Source organism: Bubalus kerabau, chromosome 10 (assembly GCF_029407905.1).
Source record: "Bubalus kerabau isolate K-KA32 ecotype Philippines breed swamp buffalo chromosome 10, PCC_UOA_SB_1v2, whole genome shotgun sequence".
Classification (NCBI taxonomy): Eukaryota; Metazoa; Chordata; class Mammalia; order Artiodactyla; family Bovidae; genus Bubalus; species Bubalus kerabau.
The window spans coordinates 74,989,501-75,003,632 of NC_073633.1; the positions used below are offsets into that span (position 1 = coordinate 74,989,501).

The 14,132-nt window shown below is 40.2% G+C and overlaps 1 protein-coding gene across 31 annotated transcripts in view; it reads right to left on the reverse strand.

Annotated features, from left to right (window-relative positions):
• Positions 1–14,132, reverse strand: part of SLC35F4 (solute carrier family 35 member F4) — a 353,130-nt gene that overhangs the window by 149,554 nt on the left and 189,444 nt on the right. For 2 of the 31 annotated variants that reach the window (XR_008699492.1, XR_008699486.1), the window contains exon 2: positions 2,632–2,715. The exons of 28 other annotated variants lie outside the window; for them this stretch is intronic. The gene's annotated coding sequence lies outside the window, so the exon portion shown is untranslated. Of the gene's footprint in view, positions 1–2,631; positions 2,716–13,083; positions 13,502–14,132 lie in introns of those variants that run through there. One more of the 31 variants, XR_008699477.1, reaches the window with a different exon arrangement.

Consider the following 14,132-nt stretch of genomic DNA (forward strand, 5'->3'; position numbering starts at 1 on the left):
GGAAAGATTGAGGGCAGAAGGAAAAAGGGGAGGCAGAGGATGAGATGGTTGGATGACATCAATGAGCAAATGAGCAAACTCTGGGAGATAGGGAAGGACAGGGAGACTTGGAGTGCTGCAGTCCATGGGGTCACAAAGAGTCAGACACCACAGAGTGACTGAACAAAAACGGTTGATTTTGTAAGGGGCGAGAAGCAGGACCTGCCTTTGATAACATTATCATGAATCTAGTACTAGTTATATGCTATCTGTGTAGTTCTTTTTTGACCCCACTCCACCCAGATCCACTCTCTGCCTTTCTCTTCTGTACTCAGGATCCCAGAAAGCTGACCTCTATCATGTGGTCTCCCTCCCTTGCTGACTCCTGACCAGGTCTGGACAATGGGAGGCTCCAGCAGAGATGGGAAGAGCTGTATCCCTCCACCACCAAGCTCCGGGTGAGTGGCCCCACTCCAGCTCTCTCAGGATTTTGGCAACACCATTTCTTCCTTTTTGCCCCTTCAGGCCAAAGGGTTACAACAGTTTTCCACTGACTGGATTGGATGGTTCACCATCCCTTGTTGGTCCCCTTAACCATACCTCCAAAAATAAGGTGTTGCATTCTCTTTAGTTAAATCCTTTGGACTCTGGCATCTTTTCCTTTAGTTATACTCTGACTGCATCTGAAACACTCTTATTTTCTCATCTGGATGTTTCCTTAAAATACATTATTGACCAGGACATTTTTTGCAGAAACTAATACCTGTGGCTGATGATTTATTATATATGTGAATATTGAAACACTTCTGTTTGAGTAAATATTAACAACTATTTTTGCACTTAATGTATTTATCTGAAACTTTGTACATGTCTTACTGAAAAAGCACCCTAATATCTGATTAGAGTGTAATAGGCAGTATAGCGGGGGAGAGAACATCTATTACCAATATACCGTGTTTGGGGCATCTCTGGTGGCTCAGGGGTAAAGAATCTGCCTGCCAGTGCAGGAGACAAAGGCTTGATTCCTGGGTCAGAAAGATCCCACATGCCGTGGAACAACTAAGCCGGGCTCCACAACTATTGAGCCTGTGCTCTAGAGGCCAGGCACTGCAACTATTGAGCCCACATGCCGCAACCACTAAAGCCCGCACACCATACAGCCTGTGCTCTGCAACGAGAGAAGCCACTGCAATGCGAAGCCTGTGCGCTGCCAAGAGTAGCCCCTGTTCTCATCAACTAGAGATAAAAGCCCACGCAGCAATGAAGATCCAACACAGCCAAAAATAAATAATAAAATTTAAAATATATATACCATGTTTCACTGCACTTTCCCCTGGAAAAGCAGACTACACTTTTTGGCTGCACTTCTTTTTCAGCCCTTTGGATATTATTTCCTTTTCTTTTTATTTTACCTGATAGTCTACAAGGTAGATCTTTGTGGGAAGGCTCTTTTAGAAATGAGAAGTTTCACAACGTGTCATTTTTGAAAATTTTATGGTAATAAACTCAAGTTTATAATATATACAAGACTGAACAAAAACCTAATGTAACAAAATGTGAATGATAATCATAAGTTGTGTAATGAACCCTTGATCAATTTTAAATTCTAACAATTTCACAAGGTGATGCTAATTGTGTCCCTCTATAAAGACATATTGATACATCTCTGGTCAGTAATGTTCAGGAAGCAAAACACATATTAATACATCTCTGGCCAATGATTTGCTAAAGTAAGTCTTTTCTCTCCAACTGGAAGTTCACAGAGTTGCCTTCAACTTTTTCCACATTTCATCTCTTCCCCACACTCCCTACTCAAACACAAAGAGCAATGTACTCAGGGCACAAAAATATGGCTGACATCCCTCATGCTCCATTCAACTCTGTTTCCCCTAAATGAAGGCTGCTGCTACTACCAAGTCGCTTCAGTCATGTCTGACTCTGTGCAACCCCATAGACAGAAGCCCACCAGGCTCCCCCGTCCCTGGGATTCTCCAGGCAAGAACACTGGAGTGGGTTGCCATTTCCTGCTCCAATGCATGAAAGTGAAAAGTGAAAGGGAAGTCGCTCAGTCGTATCCGACTCTTAGCGACCCCATGGACTGCAGCCTACCAGGCTCCTCCTCCCATGGAATTTTCCAGGCAAGAGTACTGGTAAATGAAGGCATCTTTAACCAAAGAAAACAACTCTAAAACTTGACATGCCTGTAGCAATGTGTCTGTGCTTCAAGGCTGAGCTGTTCAAGGTAGATTAAACCAACTGCTCTCAATGGCCATGTCAGCCTTAATACATGCTAAATCAACTATGAACTCTGCCACAATAAATTGGTTACTGATAGTAATTACATATACACATTATAGGTATCATGTCTATGTCTATCTATATAAAAAATTGGGACATTTAAGTTTTGTCAAAAATATTTCTGTTCTAGCTTAAGTTTTAGTCTTCTCTTTAAAGTGAGAGAAAAAAAGGATAGAACTACAAACATGGCAATGGGAATTTTATAGAAAAAAAAACTAAGAATCTTATCTCATGCTGGACATGTTCATAAAAGTGTCATTTATTCATTTAATACATGTTAAAAATCAGTCACATGGCAGATCCTGTGCCAAACACAGAGGACACAATAGTGAGCAAGACAGAAATAGTCTCTACCTGTAATGGGGCCTTCCCATGACAGACTCCCTCCCCTCCATGTCATCTGCCTGCTTCTTGTCTGTGATTAAATATATTCTTGGGCTAAAATTAATCAGAGAAATGAGAAAATGTGGAAACAAGGGGAAATGGTCAAGCAAGACAAATTAATAATACTTTAGCCATTAAACAAAGTCAAAGACTTAGAGTTTCTCCTCAAGGACTATAGATAATAATCTGAGCTATATCCTTTGAGCTGTTTTATAAAGACCAAAACCCCTACCAGGTGAAAGAAGTTAATTATGTGATGTTCAGATTGTAGTCAAGATAAACCTGTTCCATCTTACACAATTTCAAGAACTGGCCTCAATAAAATGAGAATAAATTAACTCTAGAACTGAAGTTTTAATGTACTTAAGAGGATGCTGATCAGACCACACATGACCAATTTTGAGTTAACTGTGCTTTTCTACACATAGCCACCTTCCTCCATCTATACACCCTTGAAACTACCCTTTAAAAATTCTTGCGCCCTGACTGACAACAGGGAATTGGCCTTTGAACGTGAGTCCAGCTTCTCCCCATTGCCAGCTTCCTCAATAAAGTTACTTTTCCTTTAACCCAACACTTGTCTCTCAGTTTTGGATGTTTGAGGGACGAGCAGCTGAACCTGAGTTCGGTAACATACCTAGTGATGGTAAAGATGATTTTCTGAGTTCATGAGTTTGAGGAGTCCCATTAAGACACATTCAGATGCCATGTGAGCATATGACAGGGGACCCAGGTAATCAAAGAAGGCCTCTTTGAGGAAACAAAGTTTAAGCTGAGCCCTGAAAGATTGGCATTGGCTGGATGAGTGAGCAGGATGGAACAGAATGTGCAAAGACCAAGACACTGGAAAGAACACCACATGTTTAAGGGGTTGAAATAGGCCAGTGTGGCTTTGGGAGAAGGAGAAGAAACTGAGGCTGGGGAAGTGGGCTGGATAATGCAGGACTTTGTAGCCACATTGAGAATATGGATTTTATCTCAATGCCAATAGGAAATTATTGAAAGGCTTTATGAAGTGGAGTCATTACCAGATTATGAAAATATCTCTCTGGCTGCAGTAGAAAAGTTAGAGCAATGAGGGCACGAATGGATGTGGGAAATTTTTGAAAACTGGTTCATTTATTGTAGACCAAAAATGATGCTAGCTTGAACCAAGAGACTGGTGATAATGGAGAGTAGGAGGACTCAAAAGGCATTAAAAAAGGAATCGGTAAGGCTTGATTACTGGAATGTGGAGAAAGAAAGGAGAAAGTAGAGTTTTGACAATTTCTAGTTACTAGGCCTGAGAGTTGGATGGATGATGCCCCTTCAGTTGGGGAAATGCAGGATAAAGACAAGGCTAGGGATGTGAGAATATCACTCACCTAGTTAGATAAAAAATGGTTAAGAATGACTGAGTTAAACTATAGGTTGGATCAGATGAAATTGTCAGTATTAGACTGTTTTTGATCTATGAAAATTTAACTTGGTCCAATCTAATAGCAGATGCATATTAAAAAGCAGAGACATTACTTTGCCAACAAAGGTCTTTAGTCAAGGCTATGGTTTTTCCAGTGATCATGTATGGATGTGAGAGTTGGACTATAAAGAAAGCTGAGCACTGAAGAATTGATGCTTTTGAACTGTGGTGTTGTTGAAGACTCTTGAGAGTCCCTTGGACTGTGAGGAGATCCAACCAGTCCATCCTAAAGGAAATCAGTCCTGAATATTCACTGGAAGGACTGATGCTGAAGCTGAAACTCCAATACTTCGGCCACCTGATGCGAAGAGCTGACTCATTGGAAAAGACCCTGATGCTGGGAAAGATTGAGGGCAGGAGGAGAAGGGGACAACAGAGGATGAAATGGTTGGATGGCATCACTGACTCAATGGACATGGGTTTCGGTGGACTCTGGGAGTTGGTGATGGACAGGGAGGCCTGGCGTGCTGCGGTTCATGGGGTTGCAAAGAGTCGGACATGACTGAGCAACTGAATTGACTGAAGAGCAGATGCACTGGTATAAAAGTCTCTTCCAGAATCACCATAATGTTTGGGGAACCACTATTTGATTATGGGACTCTATGAGCGTTTCTTCAAGACTTGGTTAGGGATGTTTACAGTGACAGTCAAGAAGAGTCTTATAAAGGGGGCATAGAGGTATCTGCACATATGTACACCAGAGGCTAAACCGGGGTCTGAAAATGCAGACTCATCAAACCCAAGTGAAGACTATGAAGCTGTATACAGCAGTCGAAGAACAAATCCATATACCAGAGCTATTCTAGGACTATTAGAAAACACTTATCTAATTAATTTAGAGCCAGCAGTAAAGTCAAGAGTTTAAAAACTGGTTCACACTTATTCACCATAATACTGGGAAAAAGAGACAAGAAATGTACTGTGTTTCTAATTTTAAACAAGAATCCAGGTTTCTCACTCTGGAATTCACCTAGAGAAACAGGTACACAGCAGAGCATATGGAGTTTCCATCCTAGATCTTGGATCACTGTCAATTATCTCTTTTGCATATTGAAAGGCTGCAGCTCTTTTTTAATATCTCAAATGTGAAAAGCCCTGAACAGAACAGTAAGATCTAATATTTACCAGGGTCTAACATTTCTCATTGCACTTTCCTAGAGGCACCTGGCTCCTCCTCAGACTGTGTCCTCTGATATTGAATTCCAAGGTTCTGAGTCTACTTATCTTGAAGCCAAACCATGACTGTAACAGGGAGCAGCATCCACTGTCTACGCAATATGAGAGTGTTTTCCCCGAGCACAGCTTTATACTGAAGGTCACTTTAAATTAGGGCTTCACTTCCCTTTGCTTCTGATGTTAGGGTGTTACTCATGATTAAACAGGGGTTAGAGAAATATGCTGGCAGTGAAAAGTAAAATTTCACTTTTAAAGAACTCAAATCAAATCATTAGCTAATAGCTCAAGTTAATATTAGCCTAGCATTTTTCAAGGTATTGATATTAAGAAAGTGATTTCTTACACATAATATTTTCCATGTGAAGTCTCATTGCCAGGTTTATAACAGTATCTGACTCTTCATTCTCCCCAGCCGTAGGGGTATGGAGATGGGAAGTTATACCCTATATTTAATTACTTTCCTTGCTTATTATATTTCTGAACTGATTTTATAAATGGATTTTTTAAGTAGAAAAAGAATACTTGGAATTTCTATGACACATCTTAGTTTCTGTTAAAAAGTACATATTTATATTTCATAATTTTTAAAGAACTTTTAAATGTCTATCAAAAGTGAAGACATTATTTATAATCTACTATTGGGTGATTTAAAAAATATTATAGTCTTATCTGTGGCTCGGTGGTTACAGCAGCAGTTCCCTACTCTGTGGATGATCAATGGCTCGTGTGTGTGCGCTACGTCGCTTCAGTTACGTCCGACTCTTTGTGACCCTTTGGACCATAGCCCACCAGGCTCCCTCTGTCCATGGGATTCTCCAGGCAAGAATACTGGAGTGGGTTGCCATGTCCTCCTCCAGGGGATCTTCCTGACCCAGGGATCGAACCCATGTCTCTTATGTCTCCTGCACTGGCAGGCGGGTTCTTCACCACTAGTGCCACCTGGGAAGCCCACACTTCGTTGTTTTAAGTTTGTATTTCCTACTACCTCCTCATTCTCAGGGATCACATACATACTTCTTCATATAATGATCCAAGCCAGAAGCCCCCCAAATAATCCTGAATTCTGTCCCTTCATCTAATCCTTTTCCCAGATTTAATCAAGTCACCAAATTCTGCTTGTTCTCCTTCTTAAGTGTCATCTAATCTCTCTGTCTGATCACCAAACCTTGGTTTAATCTTTAAAATCTATCATCTGGGCAAGTGCCAGACCCTCCCAACTCTTTCCTCTGCTTCTAATTACTTCCCCCATTCAAGTAATCCACAGTATATCCAGTATGACCATCCTAAACACACAGATCTTCCATTACAACCCTCTGATGGCTCTCCCTTGCCTGTAAACTTCAAGTGCTCTTAGCACAATGCACAAGGCTGTCTGTCTCATACCTCTTTTCCTCCCTTGCCAGCCTTATGCCTCCTTCTTCATCCATACCAGCCATGACCAATTTCTTGTAGGTTCCTGAATACACTGGATACTGATTTACACCTTTACACCATCATACATTTTATTCTCTCTACAAATCTCCCCCCACCAAATAAGGTTTTCCTCTTTTGTACCAGCACCAAACTGGGTAGACATCTCTATCTTTGCATTTATCTTATGACACAATAATTCTGTCTCCATGGCTGCCTTCCTTTATAGAACACAAGAAGGGAAGGGAGCTTTCTTATTCATTCTACCTTTAACAATGCCTAGCATGGTATCTGACCTATTATATATGCTCAGTGAACGGAATGGATGAGGTGTTAAGTGCTGTTTGCTTAAATTTTAAAAATTTTTAAATTTTATGAATTTTTTTTAAAAGATGAACATCATTCTTCGATAAGAATAAAGGAAATCCCTTTAAACATATAACTTGTAAAATGTTGCCCAATCTTCACAAAATTGTTGTAGCCCTACTTCCCCCATCCTCAATTGGTCTGCTTCTCTCTGTTCAAAAGCCACAGTGTCTGATTCCCAATCTACAAATATTTCTACAAATAATGACTAGGCACAAATGTATCACCCAGAGAGAAAAATGTTTCACAGAAAACGCTAAATAGAGGGACAGTAAGTACACCTTTTTATATAATACCTGACACTTATGGATATAAACTTAACATTGAAGAGAAGATATGCCTATTCAGAATCAAAGGACAAGTTGGTAACCTTTCTTTATACCAAAATCAGATTATTTTTTAAAATATTATTATTCTGTCATTCATCTCAAAGGAAGGAGTTTCTCCAGAGTTGTTTAGGTCATAGACCTGAAAATGTACCAACAAAGTAAGCCAGATATAAAGAGTTTTGAATCCAACACAGCACAAAGCAGAAGTACCAGTCCTGAGTAATGTTATTATTTACTCTTTTAAGAGTTTCAGCCAGAGCAGCTAAAATGTGTTTCTCCATCGAGAGTCTTAAAAATAAACTTTGAACTCAGGAACTCTGTGAATCCAGTCCCTTTACAGAATGAAATCATTTGCTGACTCTGCCTATAACTGAAAGCATATAGCCTCTGTTTAGTTCAGTGAACCATGGATATAAATAGCCCTGAAGTGTGCATTTTTCTTGCTGCTTGTAACTAAGACCATCAAGAGAAAATACAAAAGATGTTGCCAGTGTACATCCATGCATTCGGCAAACATCTACTGAGAGCCCTTGCTAGGCCCTGAGGCTCGTGAGATGAGTAACTCACAGTCTTCTCATTCTAGAGGTTCCCAACTTGGAGCGGATAGGACACCTAAACAAGTAATTGTGAAATGGCGTGGGAGGTTCGAGGTAGAGCCACGTACAGGGTCTGGTGTGAGCCCAGAAGAGGAGCATCTAACCCACAGGTAGCCGAGCAATACAACAAAACCACATTTTTGAGTGTTAAGGGACCCAGGATAGGCATGTTAGAAGTAAACTTATAGTGAGATGTAAGGGATGCGAAGATAAGGCAGTTTACAGATGCTGATCTCAGTTCTCTCAATAGTGGAGGGTTCTAGTTTATGTTTCGGGGGAAACGAGTCAGAAATTGAGTAGGGGAATCTAAGAGTAGTGAAATTGTGCAAGTATTTTTGAATTAAATAAAGCAAAATGACTAAAGATAAGAAAAGTGGAAGAGTGGCTTTGAGGAGTCAAGGAACTAAATCTGTAGATAAGACCATCTGTCAAGCTGTAGGGGAGGAAAAGGCAAACAGGAATACATGGGTTTTATTAACCAATATACAAAAGAATATAAGAGGAAAGAAGGAGATTGGTGAGAAAAGAATTAGATAGCTAACCACAGGTTGGCTAGGAAAGGAAGAGTAGCACTCAGCATTGTATGATACTTGTGTGATCAGGCATTCCTATTTGCCCAGGAACATCCTAGCGTGGTTATTGTAGTACCCACTTTCAACTGCAAAAGATTCCTGTTGGACAGTAAATTTTATCATCCCTTAATGATGACCTGGGAGAAGCAACAGGGGTCTGGGTCTCCATGAAATTAAAGGAATAAGGTATTGTTGCCAAAGAGTGGAACGAAGGGGTTATGCTTTAAGAAGGGAGTGTTAGTGTCGTGTTAGCTGCTCAGTTGTGTCCGACTCTTTGCGACCTCATCAACTGTAGCCCACCAGGCTTCTTTGTCCTTGGGATTTCCCAGGAAAGAGTACTAGAGTGGGTTGCCATTCCCTTCTCCAGGGATCTTCCCAACCCAGGGATCAAACCCAGGTCTCCCATATTGCAGGCAGATTCTTTACCAAAGGGAGGGGTCTTGATAATGAGAAGAGAAAGGATGTGGCCCTGGGAATAGAGTAGCTGAGATGACACTCTCTAGGGTTAAGATAGCCCAGGAAATATGAAGCTAATTGGTTGGATGGGTCATTCTCATGACCACTGAGATTGGCGTCTAGCACTTGGTAGATATTCAACAAACGACTGAGGATATAGCAGGAGTTGGAGTGGGAAGGGAGACTATGCAGCAGGTCTCAGCAAAAGAGACTTTAGGAAGTTTGCCAGGGGAGGAGAGACAGAAGAGAAGTTCAAGATGGCACAGCTGTGTGCCTGAGACACAATACAGGAATGTGCTTTTAAGAGAGGGAGAAAGAGTAATGATCAGATAGCAAGCCAGTAGTTTGTGGGATATGGAAGAAAAAAAGAATTTCATAGTATAAGTCGCAGAAGTTCTGTCACCAGGGAAGAAGAATGGTGACCACCACTGTGTGATGGTTTCTATGCCTGCTGCAGAGGGCAGCAAAAGTCCCGTTAGCAGACAGGCCATGGGCTCTGTCTTAAATGTAAGTGAATCCTAGTGATGTTTAAAAAAAAAAAAAAAAAAAGTACAGAAACCAAATCCCAACCTTAATAGGAAGTTTGAAAGTATCAAGTAATTAATTTCCTTTCTTCCTTCCTCCCTGCTCCATATCCTAACTTATACCTTGAAGGGATGTTTAATAAAACAAAACAATTCACTGCTTTAAGCTTTTTGGGCTAAAGTTTTACTTCATTACATTACTTTATGTTATTGCTTAATAATTAGTAGATAAGAGACTAGTGACTACAAGCAAGTCTTTTCCATTTCCCACATATGTATCTTAAACAGCAATTTTTCCAAACCACTTGGAGAGAGAATGGAGCTTGTCCCAACATGCCTCTCCCCAACTGTGTAGAGAGGCAGATTTCGATAAAAAGCTCACCACAAGTGGTTTTGGATTCCCCAAAAATATACAACATAATACATAGCCTAGAAATAGTTATCCATTAAAACTGCAAATTAAATTACTATGATCAGATACAAAGAAGGTAAAACTCAAAATGCTTTTTCAAATCCACTGAAAATTTCATCAAACTCAACATTTTTAGAATAATTTGAAAATGTCTCGGTTCTTCTGCCCTAAGATCATAACTTGGGGTGCAGTTGAAGAGAAAACAACAGGACAATTCTGGACCTACTAACTCAGGAGGAAAGGGCAAGACTGTAAAAGGAGTTGGAGAAAGAGTCATTCCAAAACCTATTCCAGTGAAACAGGTCCTGCTGAAGCCTCTGTGTGCCTCCCTGTTCCAGCACTGGGAGGCCAGACATGTGTCCTTGAGCACACGGCAAGAGCTATCTACCATATTTTCATGGTTTTTCTTAGGATCAACTCCAGTCTGAATACCAACCAAGATGATGCAAAGATTGTAAGTGAGGTCACTAGTTGGACAGAAATATGGGAGGTGACTTTTACTTTTTTTTTTTTTTTCCTTACAGGGAACACTTTCATGTGAATAATCTATGCCTAATAAAAATGTCACTGTCTGAGCTAGGGGCATCTCTGAAAAATGGTAGCAATACGAGTGTGCTTTATTTCATTTCTCCCTGTTTCATTATTTAGATCTGCGGGCTTCTGCAGTGGTAGGTATCTGTATTTATCTTACAAGTCTGTCAAAGAAACACTGCAGCTGCAACTATGAATTGAGCCAACATCTAGATACAAATAAGACACCAGCACCCTTTTAAAAGGATGTTAAATTTCAGATGGAAACTGTCCTATTGCATAGTGAAAGATACAGAGCTTTTTAGAATGTAGCTTCTTTCAGGGGAAGTGGTAACAGTGATGAGAAGAGTTGCTTAGGGAATGCATTATATTTCAAGTAGAACTGGGAAATGCCTTTTGGGACAGGGACATTTTCTCTCAGATTTGTAGAACAGGAGACCTTGACAAAACAGAAGAGGTCATTTAATGCTACTTTTTCATTTCATCGAGGAAAGTGAAATTTCATTTCACTCAGACTTTTGGTTCAAAGACACATAGCAGAGTCCAAGTGAGAGCTGGGCAATCAGAATCCCCAGGAGAAGGGTCACTTTTCTACTTTCCACAGCCTCTTCTTTAATAAACGGGCACCAAGCCCTGCCTCCATGCTCTGGTGATAACACACAAAGATTCCTACTAAACACTCCACAGCTATCATGAATTCCTGCCACATTTTGACCACCAAGTACTATTTCCTCTGATTCCTTTTATGGAATTATCTTTGTCCCACCAGGAGAGGTCTTAGATGGAAGATCAGTCCAGACCACTGCCCTTCTACTGTGGAAGTTAAAGCAGCCTGTGGAGTTTCTTCTCTCTTTCTCTCGCCCTATAGCAGTCAGGAGCAGACATACAGTTGGGTCCAATGAATCCAGCAGTCAATTTAGCCAAGACTTCAGGCAATCAGATACTGTACCTGAGACATAATAGCTTTATATATCTATATCTTACTCTTTATCAAATGTGTTACAAGATTGCTTCTGTTGTTTCTATGTTCTGGCTTTTTGGCCATGAGGCATATGGAATCTTAGCTCCCTAAGCAGGAGTCAAACTGGCACCCCCTGCTTTGGAAGGTAAAGTCTTAACCACAGCGAAATCTTAATCAGTGGACCACCACAAAAGCCCCAATACCTAGCTTTCTTAAATCCAAGTTCTGAGCACTGCCTTTGTTCTACGGATCTTCCTATTTCTTTGCAAGATATAGGAACCATTACCACTTGTGGCAAAAGCAGAGAAAACTTACAGGTCTCCTGAGATTTGTGTATAAACAGTTGATGAAAGTTTTGATGTTATGTTGGGATTATCTTGGTGTTAAAATCATTAAGCCTGGAGTCTTTTATTACTACAAGAATAAAGCTTCATTTCCAAGATAAAATTTGAGATGAGATGTAAAAAGGCAACATACACAAGTCTGAGGCAAAGACCAGGATTAGACTAAAATTTAATATTGAATATTTTTATAATTTTATTCAATTTTATAATAATATTGAATAGGATTAGTGAGAAAGAAATTATATCTAATATTCAAATCCTTCTCTATATTTATTTAAATTTAGTGTTATAGTAGTTTCATGATATTAAAATTTCCATTTTGGTTTTAGTTTTTGAAAAATAACAGATGGTAGACAACGTGGTAAAATGAGGGGAAAAAAATTTATCTCAGGCAAAAAAAAAAAAGTCGCCTCTATACGCAAGCCTTCCTATGCTCATGATTGAAGCAAGATTGCCTCCTTGTGGTGACATAATTTAATTGCAGGTTCCATTTGATGATAACTCACTGAAAGAGATTTTACAACCTAAAGGAAAATAAGGGCACAAAAGTCATGATTTATATGTTGTAAAAAATGTTTCTGGAGAAGGCAATGGCACCCCAATCTAGTACTCTTGCCTGGAAAATCCCATGGACGGAGGAGCCTGGTGGGCTGCAGTCCATGGGGTCGCTAAGAGTTGGACACGACTGAGCGACTTCCCTTTCACTTTTCACTTTCATGCATTGGAGAAGGAAATGGCAACCTACTCCAGTGTTCTTGCCTGGAGAATCCCAGGGACAGGGGAGCTTGGTGGGCTGCCGTCTACAGGGTCGCACAGAGTCGGACACGACTGAAGTGACTTAGCAGCAAAAAATGTTTCATATGATAGGAAAAGCATTTTAGTCTCAAAATGTTGTGGGAGTGAAAATTTCTGGTTAGTGGTAATTAAGACAAGCTAAAAGTCTAATTATACTGCTCAATGTCCAGGTTCTTCATTCTAAGATTTATAAATCAATATTTTGAGCCTACAACTCTTTGGAAACAGAAGTTGATTCCTCCAGCTGTAGTAACCAGATGGCATTACAAATACAAACTTCTGTCAGAGCAACAGGTAATAAAAGTAGTCGAGTTAAGTTACCTGAGGTTAAGTTCGGTTATGGGATTGCAATGGAATTCTCTGTCTTAATTGGAAGGAAAATCTATCTACAAAAAGAGTCATCCAGAATATCATACATCAGAACACTTATGCAGGCAGATAAAAGCCAACATGAATTTCTAACACATAAAAGCCATTTCACAGACGACATGGAAAAGTAAAAAGTTTATTTCAAGACTTACTTGAAGTAACTCAAAATTACATTTTGACAATAAGCCATCTGTTGTCTCTATGGAAGCAAAACTTTGTGAAGAAAATAATCTCAAGTGAGCTTCAGAAGCAAAGGTGACAGAAAGGGCATAGATTCATCTATAAAGATGTAAATATGAAAACAAACAAACCCAGCCTTCAGACTTGTTTAGTTGCTGAGTCATGTCCAACTCTTTGCAACCCCATGGACTATAGCCCACCAGACTCTGCTGTCCATGAAATTTCCCAGGCAAGAATATTGGAGTGGGTTGCTATTTCCTTCTCCAGGGGATCTTCTTGACCTAGGGATTGAATCTGTATCTCCTGCTTTGGCAGGTGGATTCTTCACCACTGAGCCACCAGGGAAGCCCCTCCAGATTCCTAGAACATAGATAATTTATCACTTAAAGTTGCTAACACTGGGGGCTACACTGCTTTGGCTTTGCTACTGTTTAGTTTGGGTCTCAGTTCAAATGCTGTGTTATAGGTTCATGTAGGTATGCGAAGAGTTGACTCATTGGAAAAGACTGATGCTGGGAGGGATTGGAGGCAGGAGGAGAAGGGGACGACAGAGGGTGAGATGGCTGGATGGCATCACTGACTCGATGGACGTGAGTCTGGGTGAACTCCAGGAGTTGGTGATGGACAGGGAGGCCTGGCATGCTGCGATTCATGGGGTTGCAAAGAGTCGGACACGACTGAGCAACTGAACTGAACTGAACTAAGGTAATGTTAGAAACCTAGTTCAGCCTACTGATTTTAAAAGTATCAAATCTGAAATGAAAGTTTTGATTCAGAAGTCAAGACAAAAATCTGACTATAGTCTTTTCAAAATACATTTCTACTGTAACAAAGAATCAATTTTCTTAAAAAAAAAAAAAAAAACTGGTCATGACTACAAAATTGGCTTATATACCTAAAGATCCTGAGAAACCTGTATGCAGATCAAGAAGCAACAACAGTTAGAACCAGATATGGAACAGTGGACTGGTTCAAAATTGGGAAAGGAGTA